Below are 21,596 nucleotides of genomic sequence, written 5' to 3'. Positions count from 1 at the left end.
CTAAAGTGGTGCTGTGTAAAGAGTAAACTGGTGTGTGATGGAGGCAAGAGAGGATGGCAGATGCATGTGGAAAGGACAAAAAAGGTTGCTGCGAGGGTGAGGCTGTACGAGTTGTGCATGTCTCCCCATGCTGCCACTGGTGTGAGCCCATTTGATTTGATGAGGGGGAGAAAACCCAATACCAAGGTATCGCCTCTCGAGCTAGAGAAGGCGAGGGAGTCAGATTGTGTGGTTGAGGATGCGAGGATGGCTCTGGAAAGAAAGAAGAATGATTGAGTAACAAAGGAGAACGTGAGATATGGTCAGAAGAGTTGAGGTGCATGTGGGTGCAGATTAAGAAAGGGGTAATGAGGAGGTGCTGTATTCGTACCCTGTACATGTGATGGAAGTGTGTGGGCGGAGTGCGTGGTGGGTAGGTCTGGAATGCAAGTGAAAAACAAATAAATATATATATATATATATATATATATATATATATATATATATATATATATATATATATATTTGTACCTAGTTGAGGAAAGGAGAGGTGTTGTATTGTGCATCTTCTTGGTTTGGTTCCTGCATACTCAGACCATGGGAGATTGCTGGATGCGATCTAAGTGAATATTGAAGTGAATATTTACGTACCTAGAGTGTGGATCTACATCCTTTCAGTAAGCGCCAATGACAGTTAACCAAGATAAAGTCCTTATCCAGACTTCTCATCACAGACAATATAGGGGAAAATACGGACTTCAGATTGGGCACAGAAAAAAACCACTGATCTTCAGAACACCCCTGTAAGGTTCCGTTTGGAGAATTGGTTAATTGTTATGGGTTGCATAACAGGGAGGCGGGTAGGTATGGGCTTTTAGAGCCGTTACTAGTTGAAAGGATACAAATGTTGAGTGAACCTTTAGGTGGTAGTCCTCAAATTTTTGAGATCTTCGCTATATCTCCTCAGACGGTTTCTTCATATGTTAAGTTGATGCCTCCGCAGGATTGCCTGAGGACCAGTTGCAACTGAAGTGGGTGTGTGAATTGGGAACTGACCTTTCTGAGAATTTGTGGGATAATAGCTGGAGGGCTTCGGTGAAGGCCAAGGTTGATTTGAATCTGAGTATATATTCACCAGCGTCTTTTGGGTCGTATTTATTGGACGCCGGTGAGGATGAAAGGGAGCGGTTTGACTGATGTGGACTTATGCTGGGGGTGTGGAAGCTTGAGAGGGACTTATCTGCATATGCTCGAGGAGTGTAGTAGAGTGGTAGACTTTTGGCGAGAGGTTTTAGATAGTATTGATATGTTAACTGGTATGTTTTTGCCTCGTACCTTTCTATCAGTGATTTTCCTTTCAACTAATGGTTGGAATGTGGAGTTGTGGGACTATTCGGATTGGATTGATAGGGCATTGTTGATGGCCATAAAACAAATAATGAAGGTGTGGAAATCTAGGAAGAAGCCGCATTGCGAGAATTGGGTGTCGGATATGCAGACACTTTCTTGGTATGAGAAGACTCGGGCAATTCGACATCATAGGGAAATTGATAATGATGAAAGATGGGGTTCATTTCGTGACCTTTTTGGATAAGGTGTAGGATTTGGTTTTTCCGTTAATGGGTTTTGAGATTGGGTGTGGGTACGGGTGTTTGTTTTGTGCTGTTTGTCTTGTGGTTTTGTTTTGTGGTGGTCTGTATTTTTATGTGGTAGGAGGATTTTTGTTTTTGTTCTTTTTTGTCTGAAAGGCTGTTCACTTAGTGTGTAATTTATATTATAATGAACTGCTGTATATGATGCGTTCTTTCACTTATTCTCACTCTGACTTTTCTGATGTTGCTCAGTTGTATTGTTTCATATAAATTTATTAAATAAAGTTGGTAAAAAAAGAATACAGAAAAATCACAGCAGAAAGATAAGCTCACTCATTTGGAGCCTATATGCGATCTGTCAATCAAATTAAAAACCTGAACCACGTCAAGCATAAAGCGCTCCTACGGTTTTGGTACATTTTTCTGAATAACTGCTTGGATTTGTCAAAACTCCAGGACAGGACCATAGTGCTGCTTGCTCTTCAGATCGCTTAGGGACAAGTTCAAATGTGTTTATTTCTCCCAGACATACGTTAATGAGAGAAATTAGCCTATACGAGGTGCAGTCAGATCCTTCCCCAGTTTCGGGATAACCGCCGTCAGGGCCTGTAAAAGTGTTGTGGGTATCATGCCTTCCCCCATTATAGAATTAAACAATTTTGCCAAGCAGGTCACCAGTGGAGCCTGGTATTGTTTATAAAAGTCAGTCATGAAACCATCAGCCCTTCCCCTCACCCCCCAGGGATTTCCAGATTTCAGTCTTTGAATGGCTCCCAGAACATCTTCCTGGATTATCTCAGCCTCTAGGGACTCGTATTCTGCCCCTGTAAGTCTAGGGAGGCCACATTTAGCCAAGTAATCCCGGATTTTCACACACATCTTGCCCCGCTGGTCTGGCATATATGTCTCCATAATAACCTGCAAAGTAAGTTGCAATATCTTCTGCCCCTTTCATTACATGGCCCCTGGTGTCCCGTACTCCTATTCTCCCTTCAACCCTGCAGGCCCTGACCCTGTTTGCCAAGAGAGCCCCCACCGTGTCCCCCCTCTCATTATCTCTGCTGAGTGAATCTCATCTTTTTGACCACCTCCCCTATCAGGACCATGTGGAGTTCCTGCCCCTTATCTCTCATCTCATCAAGGAGTCCTTCCCTAGCTGCATCTTGTCGGGTCAACTGGGTCCGCATCTCTTTCAACTCCTCTCGAAGCCTGTGTTCGTTCATGCCGCTCTCTTTCTACGGGATCCTCTGCAATAAGTAACCCCCTGAAGGTGGATTTAGGTGCTTCCCAGAACAGTTGCCATGGCCGTCTCCCCATTGTCATTAGTTTCAAAGTATGCCTGTATCTCCTTTCCCAGAAAGACTTTGAAAACCCTGTCCATCAGCAAGGTGTCATTGCACCGCCATCTAAAACATTGACGGGGTTTAGGGAGCGGTCAGGTCACTGTCACCAGTTCGTGGTCTGACAATGTAATTACCTCCACACTAGGTGCCCTTACTCCCCTCCCCCCCTCGCTCTCTCGGGATCATGGAGGCAATCTATTGTCGTGCACGTCTGATACGTTGGCGAGAAAAACATGTAGCTCCCCCGAGCCCGGCCGTAAACTCAGCCAGATATCTACCCAGAAGTGTTCCAGTAGGAGGTCCCGGAATGCTAGGTTATCTTTCGTTGCGGCTTTAGAGCCTGTTCCCTTCGCTGACCACCAATCCTGTGCGGGGTCTAGCACCTAGTTAAAATCCCCACCCAAAATAGTTGGGCCTTCCGCCCAGCCGTCCATGATCTTGAATATCTGTCTCAAGAACCCCAATTGGCCCATATTAGGCATGTATAGGGTGGCAAGTGTGATCTGTGCCCCTGGTAACCGAAAGGATTTACCCAACAGGATCCCCACTCCTTTCTTGGAGCCCCTGTGGGAAGCCCAGAAACTCCTTCCAATCTCCTTGCCCTTTATCACAGACTCTGTCCCCTGCTTGTAGTGGGTCTCTTGTAGAAAAAGTACTGCCAATTTCTGCTTAGGAAACATATTACTACTTCTTAGGTACCTCTTGGTCTCAGAGGTCAGACCTTTCACATTCAGCGTGCCTATTACCACTTCAGCTATATCCTCGTTTCACCTTTCTTTGGTTGCTCCCTACATCTCCTTTGGAATATCTGTCCCTAGCTTCACCCAAGCTTTGCTGCTTGAGGGTCCTTTCCTCTTCACCCCCTCTCCCATCCTTTTCATCGGCAAATCCCCCCACCCCCTTCTCCCCTCTCTGTCCAAGTTTTGAGGCATTCAACCTCACGCCCTAGCCACGTTGGGCGAGCACGTCGACCATCAGGGTTGCTCCCCCTGCCTTGAGCACATTACTGGGTAGCCCCTCTGACCGCTCTAACTCGGTTAAGAGGCAGTCCCTACCCATCCTTTCTACCATTACTAGAACTAATTAGACCAACACCCACATCACACCTTAAAGCAACTACGTGCCTCTTTTGTGCATCCCTACCCCCAACTCCCTTTTGATAGCCAAACCAACTAAACACTCGAACAGTAACCATACCCATTCACTTAAACCCAACCGGCTCTTATGGAGTCCCAATGAGGGTATCAGGGTGAGGTCCTGAATCTGAAAAATTTAGGAGCTATGAAGATACTTTTTCAACTTTCAGAATTTCCGGGTCCCCTTCGCTCTTCAGTTTCCCCGTACTGCATCTGTGTCTCGGTTGGTGTCCAGTCCTTGTCCGTTACACTCTGAGGTGGAGTCCTCCTGGCGGCCCACCAGGTCATCCGTAAAGTGTTGTAGCTCTTCCTCCACCACCAGGTGGCATCGCTCCCCTCCCCATTCAAACACCAGTGCAAAGGGGTAACCCCATTGATACCTCACCCCTTTCTCTTGGAGCCAGCTGCTGAGGGGGCCCCGCATTTTTTGCATTTCAAGATTGTGTGGGCCGAAAGATCTTGAAAAATAGATACCTTTGAGTCACCATATTCCACTTCCTTCATACGTTTCGCTCGTTCAAGGATTTTCATCTAGTCTCCATAATAGTGCAGGCGTGCCAGTACCGAGCGCGGGCCACGTGTTCCTCCACCAGCTTGATGCACTCTGTCCATTGTGACAGTGTCTCCTTCCCTGGAAGGAAAGACCATCCCTATTACATCCTGTACCTTATGCTCCAGGCCCGCCAGTGTTTCACCTTATGTCTCTTGCAGCCCAAAGAACCGGAGGTAGTCCAACCTCTCATGGTTCGCGATTTCATCCACCTTGAGGCGCAGTTCTTCATGCCTCTCCATCTCCAAGAAGCGTGCCCCCATTTTGGTCTCTAGTAGTCCCGTCGAGGTTTGGTTGGCCTCCACTCCATCCATTCTGTCCTCGAGAGTACCCACTTTGGCCGAGAAGTCCGCAAGTCTCGCCCCCATATCTTTCCTCATTCCTCTGATCTCCTCCAGAATGGTCTGTATGTCACTCTTGTTGTACCCAAGCTCCGGTGGGCCGGGGGCAGATGCCCCTTCTCCCTTTGCTTCTGCAATGTCCTCACCCCCTTGGAAGTGAAACCGAACTAGGACGTCCCTCCAACGCACACGCATCACCGGTATTCTCCACTTGGGCACCCGGGGAGGAGGGCAAACAGGGGTCCAGTGGCCTCACCCACTTTGCCTCGCATCAGCCCTTAACATTGTCAGGCTTCCTAGTATGGGCCAGTCCCCGCAGTCTCCTACGTCCCCCCTGGGCAGCGTACCTAACAATGTCAAGGTTTGTGAGCTCCTATGATCCCTGGCCTCAGGTAGATGCCAATATCTCCACGGGGAGGGTGGATATCCCTCCTTGCCTCTTGAATGTCTCTGGGTTGGGCCTTCAGGTAGGGTCTGTCAGGTATCAGGCCAGCACTCAAGTTTGATAGATGGATGGGGACCCCTCAAGGTGCAGTCAACTCCTCCCTGGCCAGGTTTGGGGAGGGAGGGGGGCTGGGGACTCCAGCAATGGATCGTGGGGGAGGGTGGTCGGTGGGGGGCTGCAGCCACTTACTGTGCTCTCCACGTGGTGTCCTGGCCCCTCCGGTCAGCTGCACCGGCCGTGGCACAGACCGCGATGCCCTCCCGCTGAGTCTGGCCTCCGGAGTTAAGTCTTTGAGATTTCCTGCTTCATGAGGATTTGAATCAGGCCGCGGGCTAGATGTCTCCCTCTTTTTTTTCTGGTCCCGCATCTCAAGATGCGTCTCTCCGCCTGCAGGTGGGTGGCGGTGCGTGTGCCCAACAGAGCCTCAGACCGGGACCTCGCTGTACCAGCGAGGGTCTTGATCACAGGAGAGTCTGGACCATTGTGGAAGCGCTGGGTCTCTTCCTGCCTGTCGCAGGGCTCATGGGGGACAGCCTTCTCAGATGCACAATCTGCTCATGTGACCTTCCCACGGTCATACGCATTAATCCCCCGCCAGTGTGGGGATTGCGTTGTTTATCCTCGGTCCCAACCCGCTGCAGCTGTCAGTGGGGGTCAGCGACGCGGGGAGTGAGCCCGCTGTGGATAGGGGGAGAGGGGGGGGGGGGAAAGGGTTCCACAGACTGCCTCCTCAAGTCTAGGAGGTGGGGGCAGCCATTTTCTGGCTATTTTTTCGGTCCCTCAAGTGCACCGCTGCTTCGCGCACCTACGGAGCTGGTTGGATAGGGTGTCAGGCGATGGGGCATGCAATGTCTCCTCGTCTTCTACAAGGCAGGTGACGGAGCTGAAGGCTCAGGCTGCCATCTTGCCAGCACCCCCTGGTGGCCTCCCCTTGAGTTACTGTTTCCTCTCAATGGTATTCTAATACCAGGTGAGACTGGCATCACTAGTTACTGCACTAACCTTTGTCAATGCTCTAGTCAGTACTATTGCTACTCCAATATCTGATGAAAGAAACACACTTTTTTTTAAAGAAAGCCAGGAACATTATGAAAAATACAACTTCGCTGCCTGTTAATGCAAGATAAGGGTTGTACAGGATACAGGCAGGTGACCTATTGGAGAAAGTAAGGGTTTAAATGTCATGGTCCTACCAGTTAGGTCCACCATCAATGTCCAAATTAATGTACCATGTCTGGCTGTCGGTACTGCAGGGGCACCTCAGTATCCATTACGGCTCTTCCAGGAATTAGTTTCCGATAGGAATAAGTGCGGGAACAGTTTGTTGGGTTATTGGTGCTGCGATATTAAAAAGGGGAACCCAATCCCATAAGTAGCTGCACTGATCTCGGGATGATGTGGCGGCCTCATAGGTGGTATTGGCAGAATTAGGGGTGATAGTCCTCCTGGATGGCTTTTCTTTCAGTCTAGACAGATTTCAGTGTAGTTTCAAAAGCTGAAGGCATGTGGGTAGTGAGAATTCCCTTTATAGGAAGTCTTAGAAATATTGCAGGAGGAGATAGGCATTTGGAATTTTTCTCTGTAAAATGTTATACATCAGTTACTCTGCATTTCCTTTATCATAGTTCAAGAGAACGGAATAGTGCCCCAGCGACCTCTATGCTGCCCCAGAAACAAATTCAGAGGTAGGAGGGAAGACCCGACGTTTTACTGTAGCATAATCAGGGCCCTAGGGAAGTGGGACTTAATTCTGATTGCATTTTAAACTGTGCACTATGAATAGTGAGCAGTGGAAGTTGCTTAGTGTGCAACTGCATCAACATACTTAGAATTGCTGGACTTGGACTACTAAGGCGATATGGCTGGATTTTCTGATAACTATGTATCACATTTGCGACTTGTGGATAGTTCTGCAATTTTGCTATATGGGTAAAGTTCTTATTCCAGTCCCATTAATCCACCTTCGGCTAAAAGGATTTTTTGCACTCCTCATAGCTACCACAGTTTTTAAATCATGGGGCCCAACTAATACTCTTCTGTACTTCTTGCCATCAGTTTCACCCATTGACTTCAACAGCAGGCCTATAGGGGAGGATTTAGATTTTATATACATTTCTCCCCTCTTTTTCAGTAGTTGGCCACAGAGTGAGGTCAGCTCCAACTCTAATCTTAAGTATTCCATTGGAGTGGAAGAATTTGATTTGAAGATGGTACGCCAAAAAAAGCCTTTCACCCGATCCAGGCATAAAGTCTTGTTCATAGTTAAAGCCTCCAGGTCATATAGCACCATGGGACAGAAACACTGCCTATAAAGTATGAAGATGCCTTGCATGGTATATCCCGCAGTCTTCCTGGCAAATTGCATGACAAGCAGGGTAAGTTGGCAGGCTTTTCTTTTTTTTGGCCTCCTTTATGTGAAAAGAAATGTATTAAAATCGAGCACTAAGCTCATTACCAACCCCAAATATAAGTAGCTCCTCACGTTATCAATACTTCCCAGCGTTAATTTCATTTCTACTCCATCTTACTCTATCTTTCTGCCCGTCACCAACATGTCTTGTTCAAGTTCACCTCCCATTTTCTTTATTTGAGAATAAGGCTAGTTCATTCAATATATTCCTCATTCCACTATATTCACCTGAGCTATATGGATAGCTTAGCTGAGTGGCAACATGCTCGTCTTGGAAGCAAGACGATGCAGAGCAATACAGGTTCGAATCCCAGGTCCACAGCTATACATTTTTTTTAAAAAACACAATTATAATATAATATAAAACACCACAAGGTCTTCAGCGTATAATACACTGGCGCTCCTATACCTGCCAATTTTAGGGGAGTATAGAGCACTTGCCTCCAAACGTGATGGAATGTTTTTACACTAGAAACAGGAGGACAATAGCATGGGCAATTACTTCCAGTGTTACTAATCTGGGTAATGCACTCTGTGGGGTGAAAGATTCAAATCGTATCTAGGACGCTTGGCCCCGATTTGTTGGCTTTTGCCTGATCGGTTGACTGAATTTTACCCAGAAGAGTCCCTACCTGCAGACTTATCGAAAACACCACTGATGTGCAGCATAGGACAACCTAGAACGTTCAGGTCTGAGGTGCCCTCAAAATGCATTGGGTGAATCAACTTGCAGTTATATAAATTAACTACACTGGTTGGTGTCAAACGCAACCATTCTGGCTACAGTGGGATACATCCTACTGTGATGCTCTAAAGAACGCCCTGCATTATAGAAATATAGCGTTGAGTTTTTTCTGTTGAAGAATGCATGGATACAGATAGCCCGAAGGGAGTCCAGGAATGTATGAAATGTAGCATTCCCAGTGATGGGGGTACCAAAAGTTTGAGAGGATACTCTTTCATGATTCAAAATGCAATCGCTCGGCTTCCAATTTTCCTATTAAACCTGGGAGTGTGCATTGGCACCTGCCTAAGTCAAACCACGGGAGTTGGAGGGGTCCGTCTGTCAACTGTCATGGAACTGAGAATATGCTCCAAAGAAGACAGAGGACGCTCTGCTACCCTGAATCTTGCAGTGACCGATCTTGCGGCCAACCTCTGCCACTGTCGGGAGTGCTCCACGCTTCTTATTGCTTATTGACTAGAGGAAAAATTATTTAGTTCCTTCTAAACTGCTTGCAGAAAAAGCATTGCTGCTCAAACCTGTGCGTATTTGGCCTTAAAATGCAAGGGCACCCCACCCTACACCATTATTTAAAGTATTTATTGGGTTACTGAGAAGCCTGTTTTATGTGACAGGGTGGGCGACTTGACCCTATCAAAAGGATAGGCGGACGCTTTTCAAGCTGGACAGGACGCCTATCTATGATTTTACCAGTGCTTGTCCTGCCCCCGAGGAGAGGTCTGGGATTTCAGGGGTGGAGAGCAATCCCTTCTACCTGTGCTTGGCTGAACGAACTGAGCACCTACTTTTTTTTTTTAACCCCATGTCTGTATTGCGCAATGCTGGCCAGTTTCTTTCTGTTCGTCCCATAAGAATACATCACCCATAAGATTTAGTGGTGCAGGATAGAGTGAGCGATCCAACTAAGAGGCAGTGCGGAACCGCAGAGGAATGTGCACATCCAACTGGCAACGCCAGCACTGTATGAGACATGTACTGTGACATTTATCGTACCCCAAGCAGGACCATGGAGCAGTCCACTATCAAGTGGGGACACTAGACGCTCTGCTTGAAACAAACTTAAGCATTCTTCCTACCTTCACCAGCAGTGTGGCATGGTCCCCATATTGAACCGGCCCTTTGGGTGCCACTGATGCGGACTGGAACATGTATTGTATTCTCAGCGGGTTGCCAGCAGATCCGCATACAAGAAGGGGGACATGGCCAAAAGCCCTTTATGCGATTTCTTTGCTGCAACCCAGCCCCTGGGGAGAGGAAACTCAGCGGTTGGCCTAGGGAGCATCATGAGGGAGAGAACCAATGGGGTTTGGGGGGGAAAAGGGGCACAGGAAACATGAAGGTGTGGGTTCAAGTGAGATCAAAGGAGGACCAAAAGACCAAGCAGAGGAGCGTGGAGGAAGATTGCTGCAAGCATGTGAAAGGCGAGTTATTGGTTGGTGGGAGAAAGTGGTAATTGGGTGTGAGCGTGAGTGAGGCCTTCATAGAGTAGGATGTGACAGAGTGAAAGGAGGATGATTGGAGAAGGTGTGGGTGTAGTAGTCGCCCCCACCAATGATCTTTAGATATTGATCAGGCCACTGATATGAGATTTTCGATTTCCGTTTTTATCCTGCTAAGGGAATCCCTAGGACTATTTCTAGAGGGGCTGGTCAAAATGTATAGTGGAGTCCACCTTTTAGGAGTTATTTTAAACATTTGCATAGGGGCTTCCAAGTGCTCACCCAAATCCGTAATGTTACAGCCAGCTAGACCAACATATTGCCACCGATGTTTCCATTTATTAGCTTTGACCTGAAACGTTTTAGAGCCATCAAGAACGAAGTCCTCCCTCTTCCAGATTTCTTGCAGGAGAATAATAGAATACTCCACAAGTATGGATTTAATATTTGGGTGAATGTAAGTATCTCTAGCCCCTGCAATATTCCATGAGAGTAAAGTTAACATTTGAATTATTTAAGGCCCTTTAACCATTTCGGTCAGTCTGTCCACTATTATTGGACGTCTGAGTGGTCTATATTTAGTCTCGCTAGTCAGTCAAGGAACCATAGATTCTGGTATAGCAGGCTCACTGCAGTAGAACTAATGTTAATTTTCACTCCCGTTGCTATCAATCGCCAAAGTTGTTTGGGGTGTCCAAAACACCCCCCCCCCTCCCACACAGGCGAAGGTGTGAAACTCTTTAATATGACCTGTAATTTTATTTCGTTTTGTGTTACACATCTTCTGGTGTTTTCATGGGTTCTTGTTGTTTTATGTTCTGTGAGAGGTGGGGTAGGGACTGGCCTAGGAGTAGTGGGAGCGGGTTAAGGTTGATTTGTTGCAATTTTGAAATGTGCCGATTTGAAAATATAGGGCTTTCAGTGGTGTGTAAGTTTTGGATATTTTGTAAGCTGTCTGCAGCAGTGGTTAATGTATGGTCCAGGTTGATAATGTCATTTGGTTATGTGGTTATCTGTGGTGTCTGTCAGAGTGGTGTTAAGAGTGTGGAGAAATGCGTTACTCTACCTGGAATTGCTATAGACAGCGTGTGGGCTGCCATGGTCGGTCCCAAAAGCAAGGCACTGGGCCACAACCTCAGGCCTGGGCAAACACTGGGCTGCACCAAACAGGGCAGTACTTTTCTATGTGGTTCCCTACATCATGCATGACACTTTAAAACATGTAACTTTTTATCCAGTAGCTATGTGTAAAAAAAAAAAACAAGGTTGTAAATGATTGGCTGTGCTGCCCTTTTTCTCTTTTTCTTTTTTTACAGATATGTTCTTAGTGCAAGAGCCACTTATTCCCCCGACCCCCGCGGCGGCTGGGTTGACAAACCCATGTCTGCCAACTGAATTCATGTCATGCGCGAGTGTTCTTGGAATTTCTCATCGAGTTCTGGGACGTGTAGTTTAGTTTTCTAATTGTAAGTATGGGTCTAGCAGTCCCAGCGTGCAAGGTTAAAAGCCTGAACTCGCTGCAGATGTCGAGTCTGGCATGGGGCCACTTGACAGCTATGTATGCCGAGACTGCCATTGGGTCCCACCTCAGTCCGAATTGCCCCACCAGCTTATTTATTGCAAAGTGCTTAGTCACACAAATAAACCCCTCTTTGTATCGATTTCAACCAGCACATAAAAAGCAACATCCATCCAGCGACTCCAAAAACAAAAATGCATGCCCCTCCGGACAACACCTCCCTCATCTGTCTCCTCTGTGGAAACATTTCCCAGGGGTTTTGAAACAAGCAGCTCTCGGGTTTTGTCTCTGTGGAAACCATCAAGGTGGACCTCGGACATGATCGGCGTAAAAGCGTCCTCGACGTTTCCGCAGATGACAGACTTGTAGAGAAAAACGAAACGCAGGCGAGAAGCAGCAAAGCATTGCTCATTAATATTCTGAAGCCGCGGCATCGGTAACCACGGGATACAACATGCAAACAGTAACTCACCAAACGGTGTCCCGAAGGGGACACGGGACTGCGCAGGCTCCCAGAGTCAGCTCGCAAGCAGTACAAGAAATAGCATAACCTTCGCGCAATTCAGCCGGATAACACACAAAAGGAAAGGTCTTTTCATTAGCATACCAGTTAAACGGCGAAACACTTTTATTCATCAATACAAAACAAATAATAGCAACAAAAAACAGCGGCAGGACGCCGTGGGGCAAGTCTACGACCCGACGCGTTTGATATACATATATATATATATATATATATATACACACACACACACACACACAATAGATTACCCTACAAATTTGAACAACCATAACATAAAAGCAACAATCATTTTCCCTATCAGGGTGTCCATTATTCTTCATTTCCCCCAACTACTCTTCCCTGATTTCTAAAACAATGTTTCAACCAATGTTATTAACAAATATTATTATATCCAACAGCAATGAGATTCTTTCCCAAAGGATGGACCTTTCATCATGCAAAACAACGCATGAAGTCTAGGAGACGTTTTCTCTCCTTCTTACAATAGATTATAATATGCTTCATAGGGCCTCATTATAAGTGTGGCGGTCCAGAAATAAGGGTGCCGGTAGCAACGTTCCGGCACCATTTACGGACCGCCAGAGTACAAATCTGCCTGTAGTGGTCATTGCACCGGGCAGGTGCCGGGCGCATCAGTCCCGGTAGGCAGACTTGTCATGGAAGAACCGGCACCGCTAGCAACGGTGCCGATGCTTCCGTCGCCCCACTCCCATGGTGTCCTATGGGACTCCACGGGAATGGGCAACATTTTCTGGCTATGACTTCCAATATTCCGGTGACACCGGGATATCAGGCGCCAGAAAGATGTTACGCGTCCAGAGGCAACCCGCCGATAGCACCGGCGGGTCACCGCCAGACTCGTAATGAGGCCCATAGTTTCCACAGTCCCCATTCTTGCACAACCTACACATTCTTAGATTTTTGGGAAATCCTGGTCTAGGTCCTATGACTTCTAATGTGCGAAGTGCATTCGTTCTCACCTTCATAAATAGTACTCTAGATGGAGGACAAGGACATTTGACCAAATACAGCGGAAAACCCCTTTGTCTCCTAATTATGCTACCTCCAAACTCTTTAAGGCTTATATTTGCCACAGTGCTTCTTAATGAGATATTCACATATGCCCTCATAGCCTCAGTGGATCTAAATTTACATTAATTAGAAACTACTCACAATCTCCCTCTCTCAATATATATCTATCAGTGGTCTTCAAACTGTGGCGCTGGCCCCCATACGGGCCCCTAAAGGATATCCAGGGGGGCACAAAGCTCTTCAAAAAGGGAGTATGTTGTCCGCTTTCAATACAAAATATAAGCAGATGTGCATCTGGGGGGACCCACAACCATTTTTGTACTTCATATTGGCTGAGCAACAATAGGTGTACTCAAGGGTGATGCAGCACAACAGCATTTCAATACCACTGATCTATAAAGCAGAAAATCTGATAGTTTTTTCCTTATACAATTACACAGTTCCGCCAATCTGCACCAAACTTCACATAGTTAACCGTGAGGACCCTCTGGACATTACTGTCTACATGATATTTGGATACCCTACCCCTTGTCCCAGATTTCAGCCCCCTCACACGTGAGACAGATGCCTGAAATCAGCAAAGCATCAATGTGTTTGTAGAAGGACCAGACAAAGCTAATTTTAACGTCTCGATGCGAGGAACAAAACCCAAAAGGTCCCTATGGAACCTTGAAAATCATGTTTCAATGCCCTAGAATGTACAGTTTCCAAGATATTTGTAGGGGAGAGCACACAGAAGGAGTATGCTCCAGCAGGCCACCTCCCGCATTCCCTCCACGTATGCTCCGGGGTACGTCAGCCAGCCAACACCACCCATTCTCAGTGCAACACCCATTCTCAGTGCAATTTACTTCAGAGTGCAAAGCACATCAAGCGTTAAGCGACTCAGAACAGCAACCTAAGAGATCATTGATTTTCAACAGTTGATGAGAGTATTTTCATGTCTGTCTACAGAACCCGTGCATAGTACGGGTACTTTCTGCTAGCATTTCATATAGCTGTTCATTTCCAAAACTGCCCCCTTCAAATACAAGGGTCTTAGATCCCAATATATATTGTCTAGCTCACAATACATGATCTTTAAAAAGTTTGAGCATTTTTCATTGCATCACTGCCTTCCATGTAGTAGTCTTAGCACTGGTTTCCATACTTAGACTTCAAGAGTTGACAACCAATCCCAATTATGTAGAACTATACTTTGTGCTCCATATAAAATGTACGGAATGATTTTTTCTTAGAAAAAATAATATGGGGGTATTAGAACAAACCTCCAAAATCTTCTTAAAATTGTCTTCATTTGAGCCATCAGTGGTGACAATTTTTTCCTCATCTGTGTCCAGATCTTGCCTTTGCTACAGTAGCTGTACACCTCTAGTCCTACATAGCAGATATCCTTTACTTCCTCCATTACAGCACCATTTAGTGTCCACTAAAATGGGTATATTATTTTGTAGCACACTGAAAATGTATTATTTTTGATTTACTAACATTAATCAATAAATTGTTTCATTTGGCAAATGTTTCCATCAAGAGTAAACCTCTCTGGAGACCGATCAATGTGGTATCAAAGAGAAGCATAGCCAAAGGACGTGAAGATGACCCAAGCTAACTGCATAAGCCCCGATTGCATACAGCAGCTCACCAATAATCAGAAAGATTGAAAAGGGTCAGTGCTAAAACACACTCTTGTTGTTATCCAATAAAGTTTTAATTTCACCTCAATCTGACAATTTTCTCTACAAACTGGTTCAATCAACACGGTCAAAGGGCACACCTTGATCCAAGCAGGCCAAATAAACAGGTGGCTTATTTATAGTTGCACTCACGACCTTTCTAAAGCAAGTTTGAAACTTTGCCAAACTGCCTCCTGCAGGAGCCCACGCTTCCAAATCTTTAAGGAGAAACAACGCTAGCACTTTGATATCTACATCGAGAAAGGCAATAGATTTATTTGTGTGATCTCTCCCGCTCCAGTTTATAGATCAGGACTAGTATCCCTTTATGCCAGGTTTTAGGACATTCTTGATTTTTGATTACTCTAAAAAAAAAATACTATTTCTAATATATAAGCCCAGAGATCCTTACCCTTTTTAAAAAACTTTATTCGATAACCATTTGGGTCATAGAGCCCTGGAGACTCTCGGAGTAGCTATTTTAACTAAAATATCCTCTTTCATAATCAATCACACGGGAGTACAGGTTCCCCATCTTATACACTTAAGATAATGCAAATGTGTTTTGGATGTGCAAAGAGATGTCTTCAGGGATTGGATTTGCCTGCATTCTATGATCTATGATCATCTTTAATAAGTTTACTGAAGTCAGCAACATTGCCTCCCATTATAATTTTTAACATCCGATTGGTTATCCATTAACTTCCCCATGTTTGTACCTTGGAAACCAGTTTATGAGCATTTGATTTTCTTCTTTCATTAAGAACTTCTGGATTTGTATTAAGTGATAATACTCCATTTAATCAAATCTGAGGGTCATTTTAGCATCTAAAAAAATCACATCAGGGCTCAGAATTAGATCTAAGAACAGTAGTGAGAGCACCAAAAAGGTATTTTTGACCAAACATAGCAGACACGTTTTTCCCCGACTGTATACACTGTCCTTTTTTGTTCAGAGATTAGCTAGAGCTAGTCAGTGGAAGGCCATGTTAAATTTAGTACATGTACCATGGTGTTACCAGTATCAAGTATTTTATCATAATCAAAAACAGTGATCCAAAAGAACTGTAGGTGATAAACTCTCATCAAATGTTCGTAGTGCATTAATAACTAGAAAATTGTATACTTTAGCTGTTTTTCAAAAAGTAAAGAAATGTTGCAACGTAAAGTAAAAATATTCTGTTTTGGCCAAATTGGCATTGCCTCCACGTCCCTCTCTACCTCATCTAAGTTCAGGAGTCAGCCATCACCCTAGTCCCCTTTAGTAAAGCTTCACTCCCTTTATAGCCAAAAGTAGCTCCTGGTAGCTATTGGTTTCAAGCTACCAAGGCTCTACTATGCTAGGCGCAGGAGCTACATAGCTCCCCTAATTTCGAACCCTGAGCTCCCCACAGTAATTCCGATTATCAGCAGCGGTGGATTGGCTTGGATTCGCTGGAGGGTGCCCCCGGCTGTCTGAGAGTATCTCGAGACTGGTGGCAGAGTTTCCAACCGATCTGTTGGCTGTGAGCACCCGCTGGAACCAAGATCAGTGTCTGCATGGAGGGTGCCTGCAGCAGCAGTCAGGCCGGCTGCAGATCCAGCAGTGCGGAGGGGTGGCTCCCAGAGTACTGCAGAGTGTCAGAGCGAGATCTGTCAAGCTGCGAGGAGGGCACATCTCGGAGCTCAACAGTACGGCCAGACTTGGTGCCGCATAGCAGATCCTGGCCAAGGAAGTAGGGGCTGCAGATCCTGGCAGATGGCGGTCCGCTCCAGAGACTGGAAGTGGGGTACTCCGCCCACTAGAAGAGCAGGGGGCAACATACTGGCAATGATTACGCCTGAAATCTAGAAGCATGTTGGTACAGCAATGGCTTGTTCCCCCCCCCCAACTGTTATGCAGAGGAGTCTGGCCTGTTGGGGTTCACTGCTGGGCCCACACCAGTTGCTTACCGATCCTGCCCCTGCCTGCGGCGGCTGTCTAGGCAGCCTGCCGCGCCATGCAGGGGTTGAGGAGGGGACCGCTGACAATGTGACAACAGTCTCCCTAGGCATCGGAACTGGAGGGGTGCAACGCTGTCCTGTCTCCCCCCTTGGCGGTTGGAGTGAGCGGCAAATCTGTTGAGAGGGAGCAGCCAGCCCACATCGATTGTTTGATGGTGGTTGTCAGTGGATTCTGTGGCCACTTCTGGTCAAGTGAACCTGCAAGGGTGGCAAGGTTGCCTGTGGCTCGCAGTGCGGCGACCACCTGAGGGTGGGTGTCAATGGACCTTCACATTCTTTTATATCCTCAGTCTGACACCTGCGAGGAGCCAGACCCAGATATCAAGGCGATTTTTCTGCAGCCAATTAATGGAATTGGCACCATGGAAACCAAGTTGGACTCTCTTTCTTTCACCCAAGGCAGATATGCTGCACATGGTGTTTCGGGCATTGAAAATATCACGACATCATTGGCGAATAGGGTGTCTGTATTGGAGGTCTAGCCTAAAGCAGTCTCAGCCAAGAACGAAGATTAGGAAGGCCGTGCTCGCAGGAATAATGTCAGGCTGGTCAGGAAAAGTGAACAACAAGGCCAATCTAAGATGGAGGAACTTGTGGAATACCTCTGTAGAACAGTCTTTGGTAATGGTGACCTGACTTCCCTAGGGAAGGGCACATCAGATCCCTGCAAGTAGTCCGGTCCTCAGGGCCCCTACGCAGACCATCATAGCGAGTCTCCTGAAATACAGGGACTGCAACACTATCCTTCGGTTGGCACGGCAGAAGGAGACCTGTAATACGACAGACACATTTCAGGTTTTCTCTGACTTCTCGGCAAACGTCCCGGCCTCCAGATCATTTGCAGGGGTTAAGCGCAGACTTTGCGAAAACGATATCCAGTTCTCTGTGCTTTTACCTACTAAACTGCGGATCCAACTTCTTGGGGCGTCTGGTCCTGCTTCGGGACACAGAGTAATGGACTGGGACTAGGCGTAACGAAGACTACTGGTAAATAATCCTTGCAACGCTTGCTACTTGCTTACTGTCCCAAAGGCAAATTCTGCTTTTTGGCCTCATCTGCAGTTAGATAACAGCGCTTTGAATCAGCGTTTGAGTGATTTAAGCAGAACATACACATGTCAAATGAGTGCATTACACTGGAGTTCTGTCGGATGCCAGGCAGGGATTTCTCACTTTCTAACTTACTGTTGGGTGAATGTTATGTTAGCAAGCTTTTATACTGCACACAATCACTGTAGTGCTTGCACAGTGTCACGGCTTGTCCCAGGGTTGGAATATTGTGGCCTGGGTATCCGGAATGTGGTCTGTGGTGGAAGGCAAACACGCATTGGCAATACCAACAGTTTTGGCTTTTGTGTAGGCACGAGAAAGGCATTTGCCAAGCACTGCCATCGTGGTATTAACTGGCTGCTGCTGGGAGCAGGTGCAAGTACCTGGGCATATAATAGCAGTGTCTGTCAAATGCCTAGTACTTATACACAAATGTTCTTCACCATTTATCAGGCTGCCTGCTATATAGCAAGAATACTTCAATAGTTACTCCACTTGTTTGATAAATAGCGAGGACGTTATCCAATTGCTGGAAAGGTAACATTCAATTTTGCTAAGTGGACACTGAACACACAGTGCAGTTACTGCACTGTCTGTCTAGTGCATATGTGGTAGTCGCGCTGTCAGCTAGGTGTGATGCATGCTTCCACATCAGTCTCGTGAAACCCTCTCTATTTTACCAGATGCATTGCAGTGTTTCTCAGCAATTATCCAACTTCCGAATATATAGTGAGGATTACCCCGCCAAACTGGCCGCCAAATATATGGCCTTGAATATCCATTTGATATTCGACATCCAGATACATGCCATGGGTTTTCTGATATTTCACCACCTGCTGGACACACAGCATCGAACCTACACTTTTGAGCCACATGTACTTGTTGAAGAGCCCCTACAATATCGCGACGCACCATGAAGAGCAAAAAAAAAAAAAAAAAAAAAAAAAAAAAAAAAAAAAAAAAAAAAAAAATCACACAATGTGCACATATTTACACGAGTGTCCTCTGGGCTAGTACCTAGTTATCCTTACTATGGAACTGGGTGGGCACTTGGGATCGTGAGGTCCTCCAGCATCAACCTTTGGCACACTGATGCCACTTCCTTACATTCAGCATTGTTTTTTCTGCCATCAGCGTGCTGAGAAAGTCTTGTTGCATAAAGCAGCACAAAAAAACAATATTATATTTCATCACTCATGTGACACACAACCATGCACAGTCTTCTCTCTAAATTGCATGCACCGCTCTCTACCTGGCTTAGATAGTCTCTTACATCAGGAAACTTCAATTGACCAACTCCCTGCAGGGGGTTGCACTGGAGGCCATGCAGGTCTAGAATGCATAGCACTAATATGAAGCATCATGTGCAGACCACGTCTTCCAGGCACAACCCAGATACAGTTCAATCTATGTAACTCCGGCCCGCACACTTGGTGTAGACTCTGTTGGATGGGCATGGCCACCCTATATAGAAAATGGTTGGGGTGTGCAGAACCAAATACCAGAGCCCTAGCGCACACACATGTATGGGTCGCTGCATGTACAACACACCACACAGCCAACCTCAGCGAAAGGTGGCATTGGGGACAAGGTTGTGGCACGAGTTTGAAGCACCCCTAGGAACCCACATGTCACTAGCTAGTCCCCACATATAAGCAATTGGTATCCGAGGTACTATCCATCTAAACAGCACACTTCGGAAAGCCAAGCTCTACAGCTACTACTCATACAGACAATTTAACAGTGTATTGTGACACCACAACAGCTGCGCGCTATACAAAACGCTATTAACATTGACAATGGACAGATGGATACCAATCCCTCTCCTCGCCAATAGGTCCCTCTTAACACACTTCCATAGTTTACTGGAAAAGGAAATATTCCCGGACAGCACTCACCAAAGTTCTCACTCCAAGGATGGAATGTCAAATTGCGCCCTCTTTCTTCTCAGCGCCTTTCCGGCAGCATTGGAAAGGCCCCCTGTCACTCTGGCATCCAAAATAAGAGGGCAAAGTGCAACAGGAAGTGGGAGCCTACTGGTCCAGCTTTCAGGAGAAATCCCCAAAAAACGAAATCCACATGAAAACGTCCCTCTGTCCGTTCCCTTTCGAGAAGTCCAGCAACAACACGTGTGAATCCAAGGTGATAAGAGGCCACGGGAGTTCTTAATCTAAAATTCAACAGCACGAACGTGCAGAGAAAACAGTTTGCGATTACACTGCTGCCCAGGGAGAAAAAACAAAAATATATATATATATATATACACACACACACACACACACACACACACACACACAAGTGCTAAATAAAATACTTTAAAACGCTCTCCCTTCCAACACAATAACAGCGCCTACAAACAGTCTCCTGGTGCTAACTACACTACCGGTCTTCACAAACACACAGCCTCCCTGCACCTCCATCATCCTGCCCCACTGCCCCATCCCAAGTAGCCGGATGCCCCTTGCCCACTCTATGGACCTTCTTGCGCCTCTGTGGACCATTTTAATAGCCCTCCCTAGCCCTGGAAAACGTCTTCGTGTACATCCCTGTGCACTTTTACCAAACCCCAAAACCTCATCCAGAAACTATCCGCACCCCCATCACAAACGCCCCTTCGCGTAGCCCCGTGCACTAATCCAACAGCCCATTCCACTCCACACGCAGCACTCTGCACCTGTCTTTAGCCCTCCCTAACAGCCACGGGACCCCTCTACACGCCCGCCAGCCTGCTGCACCTCAACCACCCCCTTGTTTGCCTCTGCACCCCTAATCTTAACTAGCAGCCTCTGAACACACCTGGCAACCCTCCTGCAAACGCTTAGGTCGTGGCAGCCCTATTGCCCCTCTATCACGGACTGCACCCCCCTCCCTCCCCTAGCGACACTACAGCATACCTCGCCTTAGTGACACCTCTTCTACCCCTCACTTCCAGCTTCGGTTTAAACCGCCAATGAAACAGACATGGATACTCTGTAGCAACCAACGCAGAGCGCCCTGACAACGATGGTCCGCCCCCTGCCGTTAGATGATTGCTCAGAGGCCCTATCAGTCTGGCAAAGCTTGGAACAAGAGTGGGTGAAAATGGCTGTCCATCACCGAGGGGGTGGACCTTCTTAGGGTAGAGTGGTTGAGATAGCGGAGGGGGAGTCGGCATCATTACAGTTTACTGTTTTGTCTGCTGCAGGGAGACAAGGCTGCACACGTGCAAGGCGAGTTATTAAAGGTCTGGCGGCCGACAGAAGAGATGGGTGCAGATGGATGGAAAGAGAATGGCGGACGAGTGAAGAATCCACCGCTTGCCCGGGAGGAGGGGCTAGTTTGGGAGAAATAAAAGAGGATAAACACTAGCAACACTTATTGGCAAATCCAACAGTTTTGGCTTAAATATAGGCAGACATGACATGCCCCCTCCCCCTTTCATACATTTTAACATTGCGACTTTTTGTATTTTACAATGATTTCAACAAATAATGCCACGTCTATTCTTTATCTTTTCAATGGACAAGAAGCAAAAACGAGGCAAGCCGAGTGCTTGAAGTTTAGCGTGGCCGAGCACCCTTGTTTAAGGAGTTTTTGTTATGCCAGCTGATGGCTGCATTTTACTATTACCCTTTAGACGAGTACGTTTGCAGGCAGAATTGCCTGTTTAAAATCACCTTGATTTGACATCAATTTAGACAGCATATAAAATTGTCCAGAGGCATATATTAATTCCTCCACAAACGTCAGGAAAAAAGTACGAGGCTCACAAACACTTTCTATTCCAATAGTTATTTCCTCAGTGGTCAGAGTGAGTGGGACGTATTGGGAGAGTACCACTACTTTTATTTATTACT

General features: G+C 46.4%; 1 protein-coding gene across 3 annotated transcripts in view; it reads right to left on the bottom strand.

The window, feature by feature from the left end:
* Positions 1-20,770, bottom strand: part of CEP131 (centrosomal protein 131) — a 1,227,592-nt gene extending 1,206,822 nt beyond the window's left edge. The window contains exons 1-2 of one of the 3 annotated variants that reach the window (XM_069655164.1): positions 20,655-20,770; positions 19,659-19,930 (exon numbers count right to left, since the gene is read on the bottom strand). The gene's annotated coding sequence lies outside the window, so the exon portion shown is untranslated. Of the gene's footprint in view, positions 1-19,658; positions 19,931-20,654 lie in introns of those variants that run through there. The other 2 variants (XM_069655163.1, XM_069655162.1) reach the window with 2 other exon arrangements.
* Between the last annotated feature and the right edge of the window lie 826 nt (positions 20,771-21,596).

This window comes from Ambystoma mexicanum, chromosome 3q (assembly GCF_040938575.1).
Source record: "Ambystoma mexicanum isolate Mex_15411 chromosome 3q, UKY_AmexF1_1, whole genome shotgun sequence".
In the NCBI taxonomy this organism is placed as follows: Eukaryota; Metazoa; Chordata; class Amphibia; order Caudata; family Ambystomatidae; genus Ambystoma; species Ambystoma mexicanum.
The sequence above is the reverse complement of the archived record's forward strand: the minus strand, read 5'-3'. Positions and strand labels throughout refer to the sequence as shown.